The following is a 20,949-nucleotide window of genomic DNA, read 5'->3' on the forward strand; positions in this document are numbered from 1 at the left end:
AATTCTCAGTCTGGGCCATTTACACATCAGGGGTTAATGCTCCAGTTCCAGCTGCAGGTGATGAAGTCATTTACCCCCAGTTTGCTCCCCCAGCTCACTTCTGTTTATATTTTTTGGGGCCTGAGGCAGTGAGGTGCCCTTGAGATTCAGGAATTGTTGTGTCTGAATAAAGTGGGAGAATGGTGGCTGACAGGCCACGGAGCTTAGAGTTACACACCAGGGCAGAACAGCATCTGAAAAACATCAAAGCTAAATCCTAAGGCATCAATCTCCATGTATGGCATGGAGAGGGGCACCATGGAGGCATTTTGGGTTGTGCCTGGCCGTGCCAGCGCTGTGTCCCCGTGCAGTGACAGTGCCAGTGCCCACCTGTGCCTGTCCCTGCCTGCTCCTGGCTGCCCGCCCTGGCACCCATCTCTGTGAGCAGCCAAGCTGTGCCAGGGCTCTGAAAAACGGAGCTCACGCCTTGGAACTTTTAAAAGTTTAGTAATAATAGGAAAAGAAAAAAAGGACAATATTTGCAGTGCTGGGATGCTCCTGGCCAAGAGCCAGAGAACACACGGGGTACACAGACAGGGTTCTCTTTATACATCGCTGAGGTCCATGCATATTCATGTGTTTCGTGCATTATTCAAACATTCTTGCAAACTTTCTGATGTTTTGGGAACTCTTTTGTTTGACTTCGTCACACTCCAAGCCTATCTGCGTGACATCCCATGTGTCAGGTCAATATATTTTATTTCTTCTTGTGTCTCCATCCGGCTGTTTCACATCCTCTGGTAAGATTTTAGTATGTCCTCCTTAATTTTAACATGGTTTTCTCTACTTGTCCTCTGGTTTGTGTCATGGTTATCTTGTCACTTGGACAGGTGGCTCAGTGGATGGTTTTACACTGGTTTTAGTTACACAAAAGCCTTTTTCACACCTTATGTTTTGCTGAGGTCTAACAGTAACATAACACAGTACATTCATCACACTATTATTTCTATAGGTGAATATTATATTCATTACACTATTTCTGTGAGCAACACAGTGCAGACTCAAACTGATAGATTATATTCTATTAACAAGCAGCTAAAAAGAGTTGTAATTGGTACTATTTCTAAATACTTATAATCATTAACAACATGCATAAGCTAATACATAAATACAATATTCTCTGGTCATTTTCCACAGGGCTGGGAAGCACAGGAATGCTGCTGGTGCTCAGCCCTGGTTTGGGGACAGCCCATGGATTCTCCCAGTTCTGTCTCAGGCAGAAATTGTCTGCAGCAAAGGTGCTGTCACATTTGAGTTCCCTGCGTGGCATTTGGGCAAAGGGCTCCTGCTCAGGTGGCAGGGTGTGAGTCAGCTGGGCACTGGGCAGGGCCGTTCTGGGAGCTGCTGCTGCTGCAGGGAGAGCCCACGGCCTCTTACTCACCTTCCATCTGTCAGAAAATTCCTCTCTGTGAGCAAGGGGAGAAAACAAACCCACATTTTGCATTGAATTCAGCTCAGAGTGCCTGCTGATGACAATTCCAGGGGGATATTTTGAATATGAGTCCGTGATTCATGTCTGAATGCATTTTTTATTTTATTTTTCACGTGTGGCCCTTCTTTCCCATGTAATAATGCACAGTTATGACTGTTCCTTCAGGGAGGATTTAATTTCCTCCTCACTCAGGAGTCAATCTGTGCACAGCTCACTGACAGAAGATCTCCCTGTCTTTACCACACAGGAGCTTTTGGAGAAGAGGAATAAAGTGATTTGCATCTCTATATATCCAGGGGGTGTGTGTAAGCAGGCTGTGGAAGCATGGATGTGAAATCAGGATTTCAGCTGGGTTTGTGACTTGCATAACTGAGGCTCGTTCCCTTCCAGTTAACTCAGAGTGTGTAGAGTGAATTCATCTGTTCTTGCAAAGGCCATCTATTCCCAGAACCTCTGTGTGCAGTCAGACTGATGGCTGGAATAAATCACTTTGTGAATTGCAGGAAAGCAGCGTGACTTTATTCACCAGATGGATGATTTTAACATACTCAAAGTAATAGAAAATAAAGATAATAGGAAATAGCCAGTCCTCTCTGTGAAGCCAGTGTGGAAGGACGTGTTTGGATTGTGGGATTTTTTTTTAAATCCACATTTTCTGGATTTGGAGATATCAGAAAAAAGCATGTTTTTTTTCTTCTGAGCAGCACACATTGGATTTTCCCCAGTTTTTATTCATGTAGCAATTAATTAACATTGATGCAACAATGCTCTTGAAGAAATTGCAACACTTTCTTTAAACGGGAGATTTCTGAATTGCAATGTATCGGCAGTTGTAATATTTGTAAGCATTCGGTGTAATTACAGATTTACAAAGCTGGCTGCACAAAAAGTGACTCGGTGTTATTCCAAAATGAATAAGTCAGGAATGCAAAAAGCAACAAAACAGTATTTTGGAAATTGTCAGCCCAGAAATTAAATATTGTTCTTTTCAAAATCCTCAAGTCCTGCTGGAGAGGTTGGGAAAGGAAGGGAAGATGAAAGATATAGAATATACACACAAAATTCCCTTTTGTAATTCAGTGATTTAATAACAATCCATGGAATAATCCATCATTTGTTATCACCAATTATTTCAGCTGTTGATAAATTCAAGATGAAATATTATTGTGAGCCCATGTTCCAGCTGATAATTGCTGTATTGCATCAGTTCTTAGCAGTTTCATTTTTTGTGTCACTATTTCTAATACAGATCCTCTTGTTACAGAGGTACTGGCAGTACTGGATTCTGGATCTGTGTGGGACATTTATCAATGTTTTTGAGGAAATTCCTGTGTCATGTGATGCCTGGGAATAAAAAATTCATTCCTTCAGCTGCTCTCCATTGTAGACACGGGTAGGGGGGAAGGCTTGGAGAGAAAAGAATTTTAGTGTGATAAATAATTGCAGGGGTTTCAGGATTTGAACTTCAACCCATTTTTGTTCAATTCTGAGTACTCTGCTTTTTAATTCCACTTCTAAAATCTCTCAGAGCACCCACAGAGCTCTGCAGCACCTTGGCTTGGCAGGAGATGCCCTGCCCTGTGTGCCAGGCAGTGTCAGCCCGTTGCCTTGGCCATTCCTGTGACACAGCTCCTCTGTAATGAATACATTAAAATATGGCAGCTGTCACAACTGACAAATCCACATCCTCTTCCAGATCTGAAAAGCCATTATTTAGCAAATGTTGGTGTTATATCTGTTTAAAACCTTTTGTATTATTATAATAATTTTATAATTAACATTTAGAATATTTTGTAATATTATAAATTCTTTAGATTATAAAGTTGATTCTCTTATAAGAGTTTAGGATGTTTTAAAGATTACTTGGCATAAGTTCAGCTTTCTAAAGGCTAGGGTTGTTGGTTTTTTTTACCTCGTGTCTTGGTTTGAAAAGCCAGGTGTCTCTTAAGCAAGGCAGGAGTCTCCTCTGAAATGGAAAATGTAAACGCCCTCTCTCAAAATTATTATAATTTTGAATTAAAAGGCTCTCAGACAAAGATATGGGAATAGGAATAACAGTTCTTTACTAGGAAAACTAAAACTGTTTTCCTTGTTTGTGCAATAGTACAAACAAAGAAACCAACCCTGCCAGAGTGAGAGCAGGCCCTGGCACCTGTGGGTCAGGGTGGTGGCAGCAGTGCCATTCCATGGGGGCTCAGCCCTCCTGCAGTGCCAGCTCTGCTTCTGCTGGAGCAGGATCCTGGACAAGGCTGGAGTTTTCCTCTGGAGCTCCAGGGCTGCTGGAGATGGGCCTGGGCTTCCTCTGGGAATGCAGTGGGGCAGAAAGCTGCTCCTCTGGGAATGCAGTGGGGCAGAAAGCTGCTCCTCTGGGAATGCAGTGGGGCAGAAAGCTGCTCCTCTGGGAATGCAGTGGGGCAGAAAGCTGCTCCTCTGGGAATGCAGTGGGGCAGAAAGCTGCTCCTCTGGGAGTGCAGTGGGCAAAGGCTGCTGTGCTGTTCCAAGGTCAGATTGGATCCAGGTAGGAATGCTTGGCTCCTCCCCTGGGCACAGCCTCTCCCCATGGGATGATGGAATTTTCTCAGCTATGCAGGGACACTCAGTGGCCATGAACAGAAGAGATAATTAATAATTAATGGCCCATGAACAGCAGAGATCTCCTGGAGGGAGGATTGGCTGTGGCAGAGATAAAGAAACCTGCCCCGTGAACAGCAGAGAACTGCCCCAGCTCTGACAGATGGGGACAGAACACACCCCCAGCTAAATCTTTCAGGCTAAGACACCTGGTAATTCCATTGTGATATTTCAGCTTTAATAAGACTGTGGGGCTGTAAAAGAAAGGAAATTGGTGTGAAACGCACTTGGATCCATTCACATCCTCAGGGGAAGAAAACCAGCTATTCTGACGTAAGATGGAGCAACTGCAGAGGTCCAGAACGCATCAGCAGGTGTGGCATGCCCCGGCACCCCGGGTGCTGCTGTGCCCCGCGATCGAAGCCTTCTGGATTTACCACCCATGGCCAGAGCCAGAGGGATGCAGAGATGGAGAGCAGAGAATGAAACCCCTCAGAGCACAGAGGAGAGGGAGAAGGGATGAGTCACCAGCTTTCCCTCAGTCCCTGCTGCTCACATTCCAAATGGATTGGCACCGCTGCAGCTCCTTTGTCCCCGTCCCTTCTAGCTCCCCTCTCAGCACAATGAGCTTTGTCAAGCCACTCTTTGCTCTGTATTTTTTATTTCCTTTCTGCTTTTTTTTTTTCCTCTCTGCAGGCTTTTCTACAGTGCCACCTGTGCTGACGTTTTTCTCATTAAAGCAAATTTAGCTCTGGCTATAATCATGAAATCACGTGCAAAAGGACTTCTCCAAAAGCAAGGAGACCTTCAAAACTTGGCTTAGGCAAGACTTTAGATTCTTAGGAATGTAAATTCTGTAGGCCAGAGGAGGGTTTGGGGCTGATAATTTTCATATCAAGCAGATTTGAGGGCTTTCTTTTTATTTTCTAGCATAATAAAGACATTTGTGTATGAAATAATCATGCTTTTAGATTCCATGTTGAGGCAAAGGGTGATGATATTTGGAAGATGATGCTGGCATTATAAAAGAGTGGTAAATAATAGCTGAATACCCATCTAATATTCTGCAGCTTTGAAAAGAAATAAATCAAAGCCAGTGGGATCTGAAGGACACTTGGGATTTGCAGGGAATACATTTTGGTGGCATTTTGTTATTGTAAAATGCAGGTGAACCTGGTGGGAAGAAATGCTGGTGTCTGACTCCAGCTCAGAAGTCTGAATGATTTCTTTATTATAACTATACTGTAATACATTGATATACTATTTAAAGGAGATACTAAAACTACAAACCTACTTGTCTAACTACCATCTCTAACCCACAACTCGTGACCCTCTCTGAGAGCCCAGCCACAGGTGGGTTGGATTGGCCACCAGGCTCAAACAATCCTCACCAGAATCCAACCAAGCAATCACCCCAGGTAAACAATTCTCCAAACACATTCCACATGGGAAAAACATGGAGCAGAAATAGAAATTGTTTTCTTTTTCTTCTCTCTGTGCACCTCTATGAAAAAATCCTGAGAGAGAGAGAAGAATGTTCCTGTGACATTTTGTTTTGTAGCAAGGGGGGCTCTGAGCACAGAACCCGCCTCGTCCCACACAAGATGAACAATGCAAACTTTACAATAGAAACTTTACAATATTAACTTTATAAATATGAACCCTGGGAGAGGGAGCTGAGAGCAGCACCTGCAGCTCCAGGGGCTGGAGCAGGAATAAATAGGAATAAACAGCTCCTGCCTGCTCTGCTTTTAGGGCTGTGAGCTCCTTGGGACAGGGATCCCACTGGAAGAGGCTGGGAAATACGGGCAGGGAGGGAGGGAATCAGCCCATTTGTAGTGGCTGTGCAGGGAGGAACAGACAATTCCTCCAGCTGTGGAATCCCAAATGTGGAGCCTGGCGCTGAAGCCGTGACAGAAATCGTGTTTGGGGAGAGCACAGAGTGAGGAATGGCCTCTCTGCTGAGGTAATTCTCCTTTTTCATCCAGGGAAGGCAAAACCAGCCTCCCCAGAGCCATGGGAGCAATGAAAAATAGAGGTGATCCTTTCTGTCTAGATCACTGATGCCTGCCAGAATGCTGGCAGTTCTGCCAACCCTCAGCATGCAATCATAAATATATTATAAAAGAATAAATAGAAAAATAATAAAGTGCCTGAAAAACTGCTACTTTACTGGGACATGTGGGGCTTTAAAACACATGAGTTATGAGAATGAAGGCACACAAAGCCAAATGCTGCTCTATTTTCTTATTTTGTTTCAAACATTGTGTTTCCCCCAATGCTATAATGTAGAATCCTTTCTTCATTCCCCATTCTCATCTGCTGTAAATTAAATTCTCATCAAATCACAGTGTTAATAATAAATATACCACTGAGATTTACTGTTTTCAGCACCCAGGTCAGCAACAGGGAAGTCTGTTAAGAGCATTTAACAGACATATATTAATATATATTAATATAGTTAATACATATATTAACTACCTGCACTCAGATTTTCATTCATCATTCCACCCAAATGACCTTGAGCCATCAGGAATATTTTTATTGTGGAATACACATCCGTTGTGTAAATGACTGGGAATTTCATGGAATATTTTAAAGAGTGCTCTTTGTGCTGGGCAAACTTGATTTTCTGTTCTGAGAGTCTCTTGGGCCCATGGTAAATTCTGCTGTGTGTTGATAAAGGAAGAGAATCATTTTGGTTTCATGTATTGATTTTTTTTTCCCAGCTGAGAAATCCTTTTTTTGAAGTAATGCAATTTTTTGTTAATTGAGAGAGGAATTTGTGTGGAGGGAAATAAATTGCTTTACCTAAGAGACAGTTTTCCTACAAGCACTTTCTTGTTCCCCTGTGCCTCTAAAACTGCAACTTTCAGGGATTTTTTTTGTGTTCTGTTAAATGACCTGTGTTTTTGCAATTATTTTCCTGCCCTATCTAGTTTTAATTTATGAATTTATAGTTAGATAAAATGCTAAAAATTAAATAGGGAAACATTAGCATATTCCTTTTGTAGTCTGGTATTTTTCAGAGTAAGGTACATTGATATCATGGTGAACTAGGTTATGGAAATTGGTTTTTACTGAACTGAAATTTATAAATATAAAAGAAATTTAAATACATACAATATATAAATATATTTTACATTGATCTAAAGATATAAAAATCTATAAAGATCCTTTATATATATGTATCTATTAAAAATTAAAGGGCATTACTAACAAGATGTAGAACTGCGTTATTTATGGAGAATTACAAATTGCACCAAGGTGGATTTTGTGGATCCATTTCTGTGCCACTTTGAGGTCACCTACCACTGCTGCCATTTGAAGTGTGAGGTGTCCTTACCTGTCCCTGCCTTCCTGCTGCTCCACTGACAGCACAAATGTTCTTGGGGCAGCAAGAAAAAACACTTTTCAGTCTGTTTTGTGCTCCTCCTCCTTTCCTTCCCAACTCCTTCCTCCTCCTGCATCCTTCTCTTCATCCTGTCATATCACGCTGTGGATAATTCCACAAATTTCCCACGTGCCCTGTGCATTCTGGGATGAATTTCATTGGGAATGAGAAGCCCAGGGGAAGGGCAATTCAGCTTGGTGTAGAAAACTTGAAATCCTTGAAATAGCAGCTTTGAAAAAAATAAATCCTCATCGCTGTAGATATCTTTCTGTGCCTTTGCTGGGAGGTTGAGCAGCAGACCATGGAGGGTTTGTTGAGGGAGGTTCCACTGTGCCCACTTACCTCTCTTTTTGTTGTTGTTTTTTTAATTAGGGTTAAAGCTTTTGTAAACAAATAGTGACCCCAGTTCTCCTTTCAAATAAATCAGGGTACCCTTCCTTTGAGGGGAGTCAAAAGCATGCAACAAAAATAAAGGCTCGTATGTCTGTTTTCTTTAAAATACACGTTTCCTCTTGAGATTTAGAGATCTCTGATGCCAATCTTGTGATTCTTACCAGGCCTGTGAGTCAGATTTTTTTTTTTTTTTTTTTTTTTTTTTTTTTTTTTCCTAAGTTTTTGCTCTAACAGATTTTGCCTGCCCACAGACTACCTCCCATCTGTTCAGGTTAATGGGTTTTCTGCCTGTGCTCAGAAAGGAGCATATTGCAGGATTTGAGGGAGGAATTTCATCTCAAGACACCACTAGTCCTTGGAGTCTGCTTAAACTTGGTTGCCAGGACTACTCCATCCAAGGCAAATAGGATAAATAATCTGAGATTGTCTTGCAGGAAAATGAGAGCTGTAGCTTGCCTACAGACTGAGGAAAAAAGATATGTGTGATAATGAAATGGAAACCTTGGATAAACATTGGGATTGAGAAGGGTTCCAGCTCTCAACTCTTAAATATGTGAGAGGGAAGAAGGGAAAAGGAGTAAGAAGCTGTGAATCCAGGGATGAGACAGAAAGTTGTGATACCTTTTGTTGGGGGATAGAACCAAAACAAGCCCTCAGGAAAGTCTGAACCAAGTGATGTCTCACATTGGAACTGCAGATTAATCCAAGCATCACGCTATTGTGGGTTGGAATTAAGCCCTTAAAACACTGCTTGCCTCAAGCTGTCAATCCAGGAAAGAGGCTCAAACTGTGATTCACACAAGTCGGGAAAGGATGAAATTTTGAAGCCTTTGCAGATCGTTTTTAAAAAGCTGTAATTCAGAAAGGTTCCTAAACCCTTCCCTTCCTTGGCTGTGAAGCTGTGCCTGTCTCTCACTCCCAGCTCAGCCCTTGGGGTGCAGAGGTTGGGGTGTCCCCAGCCCTGCTGGGATGCCCTTGGGGTGTTGCTTATTTGACCACAACCATTCCCATTCCTTCAGCTGCTCTGCGCTGCTGGCTGTGCTGGGACTCACTCAGGTGTCAGTAAAGGCATCTGTGAGAGGAAGGTCAATATCAAACCCTCCCAATTATCCCCTTCTCCAGCAGCTAAGTGCAGAAACCAGCCCCATTTCTGGCTGTGGAAGTGATTTTCCAGCTGGGAATTGTGTCTGAATGTGCAGTAATGCTCCCCTGGCTCCTGTCAGCCCCACCAAGGAAATAACACAGCTTTGGGCAGAGCTGCTCACCTTCACCTGCTCCTCTCTGAGCAGCTGTGCTGGAAATGGGCTTCTGAATTGTCCCAGACACATTATCCTGCCACGAGGAGGGGGTGCTGGGCATAATTTGAGGGAAAGTTAGGAAGGGAAGATGGAGAGGAACAGGGGTGCGGCTGTTTCTTGGATTAGGATGTTTTTTGACTTAGAGATGTGTTGTCCTGATTTTTAAAAGTGTTAAGTTTTCTTTTATAGTTCTCTTGAAAGTTTTAAAGTTCTCATAAGACTTCTTTAGCCTTCTGATAATGTTTACATATTTCTACTGGAGTTCTCATGCATGTTCACGTAAATAATGATTGTTTTACGTTCTTCTTTGTGGGGGGAGAGAATTGATGGACTGTTGGTTTGACCAGTGTAGCTAAAGTAGCAATTTCATCCTCCAATCCACTGTCACTTTTAGAATTCTATATATTACAAAGTCAGAAATAAAATTAAGTCTTTTTCTCTCTTGAACTCACCAAACTTCTGTGTACTCATTCTGTGTCCAATAGCAACAGAGATGGAGTAACTGAAAGGTGTTTTAAAAACTTTTATTCTATTCTTAGTTTTATGTGAAGGGTGAGACAATGTAGATGTTATAATTCATGTTATTACAATTAGGAGTTAACTATTTCTTAATTGTAATATAAGTGGTTTTTTGCTTATTAGTTTTTGTCACACTATACTGTAAATGTTTTAATGTTAATTATCTAAAATTATTTTTTGTGGGTCTTGCAATAATGTATCTTTTATAGTTCTATTTCTCTAAAGCATCTAGTCTTATTTGTAAGGCTGTCTTTTGAAACTTGTTTCTAGTTCTATTTCTCCCTCAACGATGTTTGTCTTATTCTCTAGTATTTCTAAGTCAGTATTTTTATCTTAAGGTTTGCATACAGATGTATATTATGTGAGCCTTCTGTCAGGCTCTGAGAATTTTCTAAAATACCATTTCCCACATTTCCCCCTCTCTTTTGAATGGAAAAAAATTGTTTTGTTTATTGACTGTTTTGCATAGTGAAGTATATAAGGTATTATTGTTAAAATTGTTATTATAATAATTAATTTTTACAAATATTAATTATTATAATAAGCCATTCTTATTATATAAGCTATCAATGTGTCACTGTCCCCAGCTGTCCTGGCTGTCACTGAGAGCTACTGGCAAGATGAAGACACTTAAAATTAAGATTTATTCTCTTACAAATGATGAAAACTAGGTAATTTTGTTGAATTCTTTATTTCCTGTGTAAATACCTAATGACCATGTTTCCTCTTCTTTCTTTTGGATGAGTGGTGCAAAAAAAATCGTCATAAACTGGTCTTGAGAATTTCCCCATTTTCTTTGTCTCAGTTTTTGGCATCTAGACCTGTCTTGTGTTCCTTTCTGAGCACTGGGCTCCACCTTGCTTTCCCTCCACCCCTCCCTGTCCAGTGTGGAGTTTTTCCTGTCCAGTGTGGAGTTTTTCCAGTTCAGTGTGGAGTTTTTCCTGTCCAGTGTGGAGTTTGTCCAGTCCAGTGTGGAGTTTTTCCTGTCCAGTGTGGAGTTTTTCCTGTCCAGTGTGGAGTTTTTCCAGTCCAGTGTGGAGTTTTTCCTGTCCATTGTGGAGTTTTTCCTGTCCAGTGTGGAGTTTTTCCAGTCCAGTGTGGAGTTTTTCCTGGAGCTGTCCCCCAGGCAGAGCAGGCCCAGGTGTCACTTCAGTAATGGGGACCAGGCTCTCCACACCTGGCATAACTTAAAAAGTGAGATTTACTCTGCTGGAAGAAAGAAAACTTTAGGGAATCTAATCTAGTTAATATTATTTTATTAAATAATTATTAATGAATGGTTTTTTTCATATATTTTTGGAATTTTTCAGTCTTTCAAACTGAGGTAAAATGTAAAAGCAGAAGGCAGAGATGGACTTTGGTCAATGCCAGCTCCGTACCCCTGTGTCTTGTGGAAGCCAAAATGCAGCTTGCATTGTGATGAGTTCTTTTGCTTAATTTTGATCTAAGGTCCAGCTGAGAAAACACCTCAGCTCCTTCCTTTCCCTCTGGAATCTTGCAGGAGCAGAATCAGAGCTCAATAGGTAGCAATGGTGAATAGATGGAAATTACTGCTCAAATTACCTTTGGTTGCTCCAATTTTATTTACAGCGATTAATATTTAGGTTTAAAATTAAACCGCCATTACTTTTAAATTAGTAATTAGGTTGACAAATTGGTGAAAGCACTCCAGACTTGGGTGGTTTTGCCAGGGGTTTTCCAGAGCTGCAGCTCCCGGCAGATGGCAGTGCTGGATTGGATGTAGGTGAGGACCTGCTCTCCTCCAGCCTGGGAAGGGGCAGCAGCTCCAACTCACTCCAGGGATGCCTTATTCCCTAAAACACACATGGCACAAATGGATCTTGCTTTGCTTTGCTTCCCTTTCCTGGAAAAGAGGTGGCCTCGACACCCCAGTAAAGTCTGAAATGGCTGGAGATACAAACTCATCTAAAGAAATGTAGGATTTTTGTCTCGACTGATCCTGGTTGAGCTGACAGAATGTGCAATGCATGTAGAAGAAATGCCCATAAACACAAAAACCTTTATTAAAAGTCTCTTAAGATTGGCTTTGGTTGCCCTTAAATCTTCGTGAAGGAATCTTCCCTTTTTTTTCTTCACAGTCAGTGCATGTTATGGCTGGATTATCTAAAACAATGAGATCCACTAATAAGAAATCTTAAAAATAGCCTCAAAACAAAACATAATAATGCTTCAGATTCTGTCTTTAACTCAACAGTGCAATTTTTTTTTAATTAGCTGCTGGGCAGGGTAAGTAATTAATGAGAATGGAGAAACAGACTGCAGGAACTTGCAGTGAAGTGAATGAGTGCAATGCTCACCAGGTGTGTTCTGTTTGCTATGGGAAATAGGGGTTGCTTCAGAAGGTCATAAAAACTACTGGGGGTAAGAAAGAACCTCTAAAGTGAAAGAGGAGAAGAGGAGAAAAGATAGAAAATCCTGACTTCAAAAGTAGTCAGAAAGATTCATGGACTTGCTTTTACAAAAATTAATGGCAGTGACTGTGAATCCTGGTGAATTATCTTTTGATTGTGCTGTTAGGCTCTTAGGCATTACTTGCTCATTTTGTGTGCTCTAGTTTCTTCCCTGCTCACAAATGAAAAAGGATTTGAGAAGGAACTGGCAGGGTGCCATTGTGTGGGATTTTGATAGGAGAGCAGCCTGGAATCAGTGTCTGCTAGAACTGCGGGCTAATTTGTGTGGATGCAGTAGCAAAGCAGGCTGAGTGGAGCAGCCTTCCTTCCCTAAACTGCAGGATGGACACCCTGGGTCTCCAGCTCCAAGAGCTTTTCAACACATCCTGAATTTGTGTCCCAGCAGGATTATTGTGGAATAATCAGGAACACATTCTCCCTCTGAGCACTGTTATTGTTTACTCGCTGGGAGGATCATCCTTGCCCAGAGTCATAAATTCACAAGTGAAAATATTTACCAGTAACCAACTGCACATTGGGCTCTTACATAACCTGGGCTGCTCTGGGGGGCTCTGCCAAATGGCAGCTCCTCCATGGGAAAAGCATTCCCACCCCCTTCTCCAGATGAAGCAGTGCCAGGGGCTGCAGCCTTGGGGGTGACCAAGGATCCATCAGCAGGGAGGGGACCACAGCCTCGTGCAGCCTCCTGGGGGACCACGGCTGAACCCCACAGGATGAGCTGGGCTGGGTGCAGTTCATCTCCTGGGCTCCACGGGTGAATCCCACAGGATGAGCTGGGCTGGATCCAGTTCATCTCCTGAGCTCCACAGGTGAACCCCACAGGATGAGCTGGGCTGGGTGCAGTTCATCTCCTGGGCTCCACAGGTGAATCCCACAGGATGAGCTGAGTGGGTCCAGTTCATCTCCTGGGCTCTACGGGTGAACCCCACAGGATGAGCTGAGTGGGTCCAGTTCATCTCCTGGGCTCCACGGGTGAATCCCACAGGATGAGCTGAGTGGGTCCAGTTCATCTCCTGGGCTCCACGGGTGAGCCCCACAGGATGAGCTGAGTGGGTGCAGTTCATCTCCTGGGCTCCACGGGTGAACCCCACAGGATGAGCTGGGCTGGGTGCAGTTCATCTCCTGGGCACCCTGGGCTCAGGGCTTTGTGAAATTCACCCAGGGAATGAGCAGGCAGAGATCAGCACTACTCAAACCTCTGAGATTTTGGAACAGGCTTTGCTGTTGTGTGCAAGAAAGAACACAGAGAGGTCCTGTTCTCACCCCTATAGACATGGGGGAATTAATCCTATGGATCTTCAATTATGTAATTATTGCAACTCTTGCTACATGGGGCTGTGTGCCAGGAGAGAATGCTCGTTTGGATCTCAGCTGCTTCATGCCTGTTACACTGCCATGTTTTAGCAGTAAATCTCACATCTGACAGCACTTAGCTGTGCAAAAAAAAGAAAAAAAAAGAGGGAAGGGGAAGGGCAAATCTGCTGGAATCCCACCCTGTGTTCAGCACAGCCCCTGCTCCTCACAGCTGGGAAGGCTCGGGGTGCTGGGGATTTGCAGCCCAGCCCCTGGGGACACTGCTGCATCCCCAAATACCAGACCTGTGGTGCTCCATGTTCCTCCACTGCAGGGCTGGACGTGACCTGAGTGCTGCAGACCTCGGCTGGGCAATTCTGCACCAAACACTTGGGAGGGTGTGGAGCTTGTCTGATTCCAGTGGTCATTAAGCACTGAAAACTTGGCTCGTTTTTGCTGTGCAAATGATGAGAAGGGTGTGAGCCGTGGTGGGACTTTGTATTTTATTGCATAGCTACACCAAAATGAGTGCCTCTCTCTGACAGAGATTTTCTGGTTTTAGTTCAGCTCCTGATTAGATGCACCATGAGCAAATAAGGTGTTTGCACAGCTGCCTGTCAGACAGCACTGTCAGCAAAGTCCTTTCTCCTCGCTGGTGGCTTCCCCTTTGTCACAGCATCCTTCCTTGGGCTCTGCTCTGTGTTACAGATCCCAACAGATTTTCCTGGCTTTTTATGGACTATTTCTGTGTAGAAGTTTTTAAAGTCCATATTCCCAAGGTCAGGCTTACCTGGGGGAGGGATTTAATGTCCATGTCTGGGGCATTACTTGTGGTGCCAGTTTATTGTTGTGGAAAACATTTCACTAACCAGCAGTACTGGAAAATTCTGTTGTTCCCTAATGTCTAGTGAGAGGCTGAAAAACCTCAAAACACAGGCCCTTGGTTATTTGGCTTTTTAGAGAATATTGAAATCAATAAACCAAGCACGGGTATTTGAAGTACAGACAAAATGATGTGATTGTATTTCAAGGTGTAATATTAAACTACAAGATGGTAAGTTTAGTTTTCTAACACACTTGGGAAGCTTAAAAACCATGAAAAGGTGATTCTGACAAAGGCAAGAACATTTTCTACTTTCTTGGAATCCATTTGCACAGGGAATTATCTGTACAATGTAATTCCCATGGCTATTGGAACATGAGTGTTGTGGGGTAATTGAGTTTTTGTGGCAGCATTCTGGACCTTCCTCTGAAAATGCATGACCCTGAGGCTCATCCTCCCATAATAACTGATAAATTATTTTTGTTTTCTGCTGAGCACAGTGTGTGAAATTCTCCTTCCCTCGAGGAGGGGAAACTGCACTGGAAGTACCACCCAGCTTTCAGAGCCACATTTAGAGTCAGAGGAGACTGTCATGAAACCAATGGAAACTGTGTACTTGTGAGAAAAAAGCCCACCTTGAAATATTCATTAATTCACCTGCAAATAGCAGAGGACCACAGAAGGCATCAGCAATTAGCAGTAATTTAACCCATGCGATGGCAGTGATTAATTTCCTTGTGAGTTGTTGCTAATTCTGCATGAAACACATCAAGAGTGCTCTGACTGCTCTGTTAGTGTGCTTTTCCTGGTGGATTTAAGCAATTTACAAGTTGGGTTCATGCCTTTGGTGCACATCACCCACCCCTGAGCACAGGCAGGCACTGCAATATTCCCAGGATTTCCATCCACCTCCTCCCTGTGACTCCTGCCCAAGAGGGGCTGACACCTGGGCAAGTCCCTTAAAGCCATTTAATCCAGGGGTTTGATCATGGAGCAGTTTCTCAGTGATTGGAAACCAGTCTTTGGCCAGTCTCATCTGCATTTCTTCCTACAGGAGAGGGCAGCAAAAGCCATGAACTCCTTTCCTTCCTGCAGCTGTGCAGGTGATAAACCAAGATGAGGTTTTCTGGTTGATCCACTCAAATAAAACCAGGGCAGCACGTGGTTGTCTTGAGTATAAATATAAAAACATAAGTTTCAGCTGCATGAAAAAGAAAATTGAAACATCAAATGCTGTTTTACACTGATTATTTGGGCTTTTTGTTCAAATGGGGCCTCAAGTGTTCCTGTAATGTGATGTTAGTGGCAGTGTGACTTGTATATTCCCCCTCTTTGTTTCCTCCCTTTGAGTGGTTCATTCAGAACCTCAGAGAGGTTTTTAAGATACAGTTTCTGTGTTAAATTCAGAATCCTCAAAGGTGAAAATTCAAACAATGTCATAGTGCAACACGTTATATATGAAGTAACACTGTAGTCCCTCCAGGCATAAATGATTCAAATTTCCCTCAGAGAGTCACACATCTTCCTCAGAAACATCTGAAACACCTTAGAGAACTCAGCATAAATAGAAAAATTAAAAGGCAGATGCATTTCTGATGAAAAAAATGGGTTGGATTCAGTCTCAGAGGCTCTTTCACCCCATGCTGGTTTATCTGGCTTTTCAGATGTTGCCAGAAATTAGTTCCTGGCAGTGTAAAGACCTTGGGTTCACTTTACCTCAATAAGAAAAAATAAACATTCATTTTGGTTATCTCCCTAGCTGGTTTGGGTTTTTTCCTGTCACAAACTGTTCACCAGGGGCTGCCCTGGGGGACATTTTTTGCCATTTACTCAAGATGATGTGTCTTCCTTTCTAAACAGGATTGCTCAATAACTGTTTGTACTCCTTTATCTTGGTTATCAGCAGATGAAATGGAAAGGATGGACTACTTAGTTGGTAGGGAAATGCCAAAATTTGTTACTTTATCTTGGATTATTGTTACATTTGCTACAGGAGATAAGGAGTTCAGGGCAGCTGGTGCAGAAGATGCAGTCTGAGGCTTGAGCACCAAGCACCAATAAAAGCTGGATTCAGAGCAGTAATATTTCGTAATTTGGCTGGCAATGTTTTCCTGTAGAAAAGTTGGAACTTTCTGTTCATCTCATGAGTACAAAATATTTTTATGACCCCAGCCCTGGGAAAGTGTAGTAGTCGTCCTAATGAGTCTAACAGATCTGGAAAAGGTTAGAATATGTTGCATCACGTATTGGGTCTTCTGCTGATGAGAGAATGAACATTTGAAAATACTCATTTGTCATCCCATTTGCAAAAAAGGAGCTCACAGAAGTTACATCGTGACCATAAATCTTGCAGAGAAGTAATGGGCTAATGGTAAATATTACATAATGGGAGGTGTGGGATTTTTGAGACATTACCAGCAAGGCAGACTGGTGTTTGGGCATGAAAGAAGACTTGTTTCACCTTGAGTGGGCAGAAAATGAGGCATTTTCAGTTGAGCATGCTGTTTAAAAGACCCAGAAAATTTCAGTTCAACGGAGACATTGAGGAGTAGGAGGCACTTTCTTCTTCATTACATCTCCAGTGAAAACACTGCTCAGGCACAGAGCAGAGGCACAAACAGAAACCCTCCAGAATAAAAAGAATTGGAAGAATAAAAAATGGAAAGAATAAAATGGCTCTGTTTAGTTTAAATGATCAGAGTAGAGGTGATTTGATACATGCCAAGGGATGGGAGAACTTGTTAAAAAAAAGGCTGGCAATAAATTAGGAGAATAAAAATAAGGGATTGAGGTAGAGGTCATGGAAACCTCTGAAGGTGCCACAAATAAAGATGTTGTGAAAAAAACCCTCCAGCTTTCTAGCAAGAGATCTGTGCAGCCCAGACAGGGAAATGGAATAATTGCTGCTTAATAAAATTGTGTTCTTTATTTCTAGCTAAACTATGGGTTATTTTTAAAGAAATTTTAGAGCTGGATCTCCTTGGGCAGGGAAATGCTCCACTGGGAAGTGATTACTGTGCTTTTTCATGAGTGTGGCCATTGCTGGTGAAGGGGATGAGGGTGCATGCAGGACCCTCGCACTTGGGTTTTAAGCAAGTTTTTAACAAAGTTTTTTGCTCCAGGCTGCAGAGGTGAGGGCAGGAAATCCTTGCAGAAGAGGAACAGTGGTCCCTGCAGTGTTCTCCTGCCCTGCCCTGCTCAGTGTGAGCTGTGGGGTGGCTGTGCCCTCGTGTGTGGACTTTTATCTTCTTTTTTGCCAGGGGCAGGATTAAATGCACCAGACAGTATTTCTTGTTGGGACTCAGATGTTTGTTAGTTCTCATCCATGTCACAGTCTCACAAACCATGAGTTCTACAGCACTTCACTCTAACAAACTAAAAATGGAGCCCTGTCTCTCTCTCTACAAAGCCTTTTAAGGATAAACTGTCCAATTAAGAAATGACACCTAAATTATTTTTACTTTGAACCCAATAACCAGCCACCTGTGCCTGCAATGGGGACTTCTTTATCCAATTACACAAAACCACCCAAAACCTTGGAGAAGAAGGAGAAGAAGAAGGACCAGCCACCACCCTAAAACCTCCATCTTGCTCTATATCTATTACTGTATTCTAAACCTTAAACTCTGAGTTTCCCACCCTGTGCTATCACACACTTCCATTCAAACTGCACCCCCACAATCCCAGTTCTGCCATTCCATTTTGGAAGCTTCTCCACAGCCTCAGGTCAGTGCAGTGTTCTCCTGGGGGTCAGTGCCTGGCAGCACAGAAAGTCTCAAATTCTCAGCAGCCAGGGCTCCAACACTCTTGTTCCTCTATAAATGGGCAGCTCAGAGGTACAGAAATCCTGACAGAATTAACTGTGACAGTGCCAGGGCCAGGCCAGCTGGGAGGACTGTGCTGAGATGTGCCAGGACAGGAATTCTTGCCTTTGTTCCCAGTAATTCTCTTTCCATCTGTTATGATTGGTATTGAAATATTTGATGCAGTGATTTGAGGTACAGAGACACCATGAAGCCTCAGACATATTGGCAGAAGCACCATTTTTTTTTTTTTTTCCTTTATGAGCATTTTATTTTCCCCTTCAAAATGATGGACTGAGAGTGAAGACTTGCATCAGTCATGTCCTACCTGGCACGCTGGGGAAAAAAATGTTTGTATGAAATCAATCAAATTTCAGTTGGGGTTCCTGTGAATTGTCACCTCCCGGGGTGGATGACTTTGAAGGGCAATCCCCGTGTCCTTGGCATGGCTGTGCTGCCATTGGAGAGGGCGTTTCACCCAGCTGGGTGATGAACAGCAAAGCAGAGCTGCTGGAAGGGTGAGCCATGGAAGCTGCTGGGATAACCTGTGCTGTCCCAGAGCCAGGGAAAAGCGCTGCTCTGCAGATTTACAGCTCCTGCTAATGGAGATTATCATTAATCTAATGAAGCCCAGCTCAGCAGGGAGCGCTCCTAAAGCCAAAAGTCACTCAAAGTCACACGTCTGGTGTGTTCTGACGTTTATTTTGTGGTGCTGGGCTGCTCCTTCTGAGGCAATTTCTGTATGAAGTAATACCTTGAGAAAACATCACTGTTTTATGTGAGAGTGAAATAGTGGCTGGGTCAGGTGCCAAGGGTGGAACTCCACCGTGCAGACACAAAAAGGACGTGTTTTAAATCCAGACAGCTCTTTGCAGAATCTCAGTAACATTCAGGAATATCAAGGCCTTTCAGAGGCAGCTTTTAAGTAGGATATTTTTTTGTTCCATATCAGTCTTTTTTTGCAGAAATGTGGAATAAATAAATAAAATAAAGCCTTAAATCACTGTGGTTAATTTCTATTTAAGCCTGATAACCTCATCAGAGGTGAGTTACCCAAAGCTTGGCTGATGGGGAAGGCAGCACAGCAAATGTTGGTACTGTCAGTTGTAGAGCACATGGATGCTGACACAGAAATCCCCCCTGGTTTCAGTGGGTTGTGGTTTAATTCCCATAAAATGAAAATGCTGTGCAGATCTTATCATACACTGGTTTTGTTAACAGCATCTTATTGTCTTCCTGTATTTACAAAAATCTTTTTAAATTGAACTAAAGAACAAATCATTTCTAATTTCATTTGAACTTGAAGACTGGGCTCAACTTGAAATCCTAACTTAAAGACAAGACTTGGCTTGTCTTCAGCTTTTTCTGGTCTGTCACTGAAGCACTTTTTAAGTCCATGAAATTCTGTCTGGGTTTGTGTCATTTGTCTGTCAGTATCTTTACATGGACTTCCCTGATAATTCCAGTAAATCAGTTATTTGGGAATATTCTGTGTATATTTATTTAGTTATTTAGTTATTTATTTATATATATATATATATATATATATATATATGATATATATATATCATATTTGGGAATATTCTGTATATATGCACACACACACACACACACACACATATATATATATATATATATATATATATATATATATATATATAAAAATGTTGGTCTCATGGCATAGTAAGATACTGTGGAACTGTAGGTAGATGCTGTGTAGCTGAACGGGGAAATAAATCAGATTTATTATTTATATATTTGAAACCCCTTTAATGACTCTGCTTCATTGCTTGTCCTTGCCAAAGTTCAGTGAGTGGAGCGAGTTCGTGTCAGGCTGCCGCTATGGCAACTGCGTATTCATATTCCCTGGTGGTTGATTTTAAATATGAATTGTGCAGCAAGAGAGGCATCAATATTTCAGGTGTTTTGAGCAGGCTCTGACTGTGAGAGGCCATGGCAGTGACTTCAGCGGGCACATCCCTTCCACAGCTCTCTGCTCTCTCTGTGGGCTTTGGAAAGCACTGCTGGAGTTTCAGGTGGATGATTTCTTTCCTCTTCTTCTTTACCTACAGTGCAAAAAATCAGCAACAGCAGCAAATGTTACTGTGAATGCCCCTGATTTGGGGTGTGTTTGTTTTTCAGTTTCACTCCTGCTCACCTCACACTCCTCAGAGCCCTGCCCTGGAAAGCGCTGGGAGCTGGTTACAGCCACTCCACACCCGTGCCAAGAGGAATAAGGCTCAACAGGAATTTGAGACTACAACTGAGGGAATTCTGTAAATCAATAACACCAAACAATTGCATTCCTCAGCTCCCCTCTGTAAAAAAAAAAAATTAAAATTACCATAAATGTGTAATGAATGTCATTATGATAGGACTGCCTCTTTTACTGCAAATTCATAATTGCAATAATATAATTCAATATGATATTATTATATAATAATTCAAGCAGGGCATAGCTGAATTTCCTAGGGAGAGTAAATAAAATGAAAACTGGGCTCTGTTTCACAACAAACACAGGCTAACTAATTCTTAGACTTTGTTCTGAAATGTTTAAGTCGTGAAACTTTCAGTGATTCTTTAGAGATACCTGTGGAGTTTTGGGGGTTTTTTTGTTAGGGTTGAGATTAAATGTGTAAGACGGTATTTCTTATTTGGATTTAGATGTTTATTAGTTTTTATTTATATTATAGTTTTACAAACTGTGAGTTTTATAGTACTTTAATAAACTAAAAATTGAGTTGTGTTTTTTATAAGGTTTTTAAGGACAAATTAAGAATTTGAATTAAGAAATGACACCTAAATTATTTTTATTTTTAACTTAATAATGAATTACTTGTGGTTTGCAATATGCAAACACATTTTTTTAATCTAATTACACAATACTACTTAAATTTACGAAGAAGAAGGTGAAGAAGAAGATTTATATATATGATTATATTTTAAAACTTT

The 20,949-nt window shown here is 42.0% G+C and overlaps 1 protein-coding gene across 1 annotated transcript in view; it reads left to right on the plus strand.

Annotated features, from left to right (window-relative positions):
- SYN2 (synapsin II) overlaps positions 1-20,949 on the plus strand; it is a 168,749-nt gene that overhangs the window by 38,151 nt on the left and 109,649 nt on the right. The window lies entirely within an intron of this gene.

The sequence above is a fragment of the Vidua chalybeata genome, chromosome 12, assembly GCF_026979565.1.
Source record: "Vidua chalybeata isolate OUT-0048 chromosome 12, bVidCha1 merged haplotype, whole genome shotgun sequence".
NCBI lineage: Eukaryota > Metazoa > Chordata > Aves > Passeriformes > Viduidae > Vidua > Vidua chalybeata.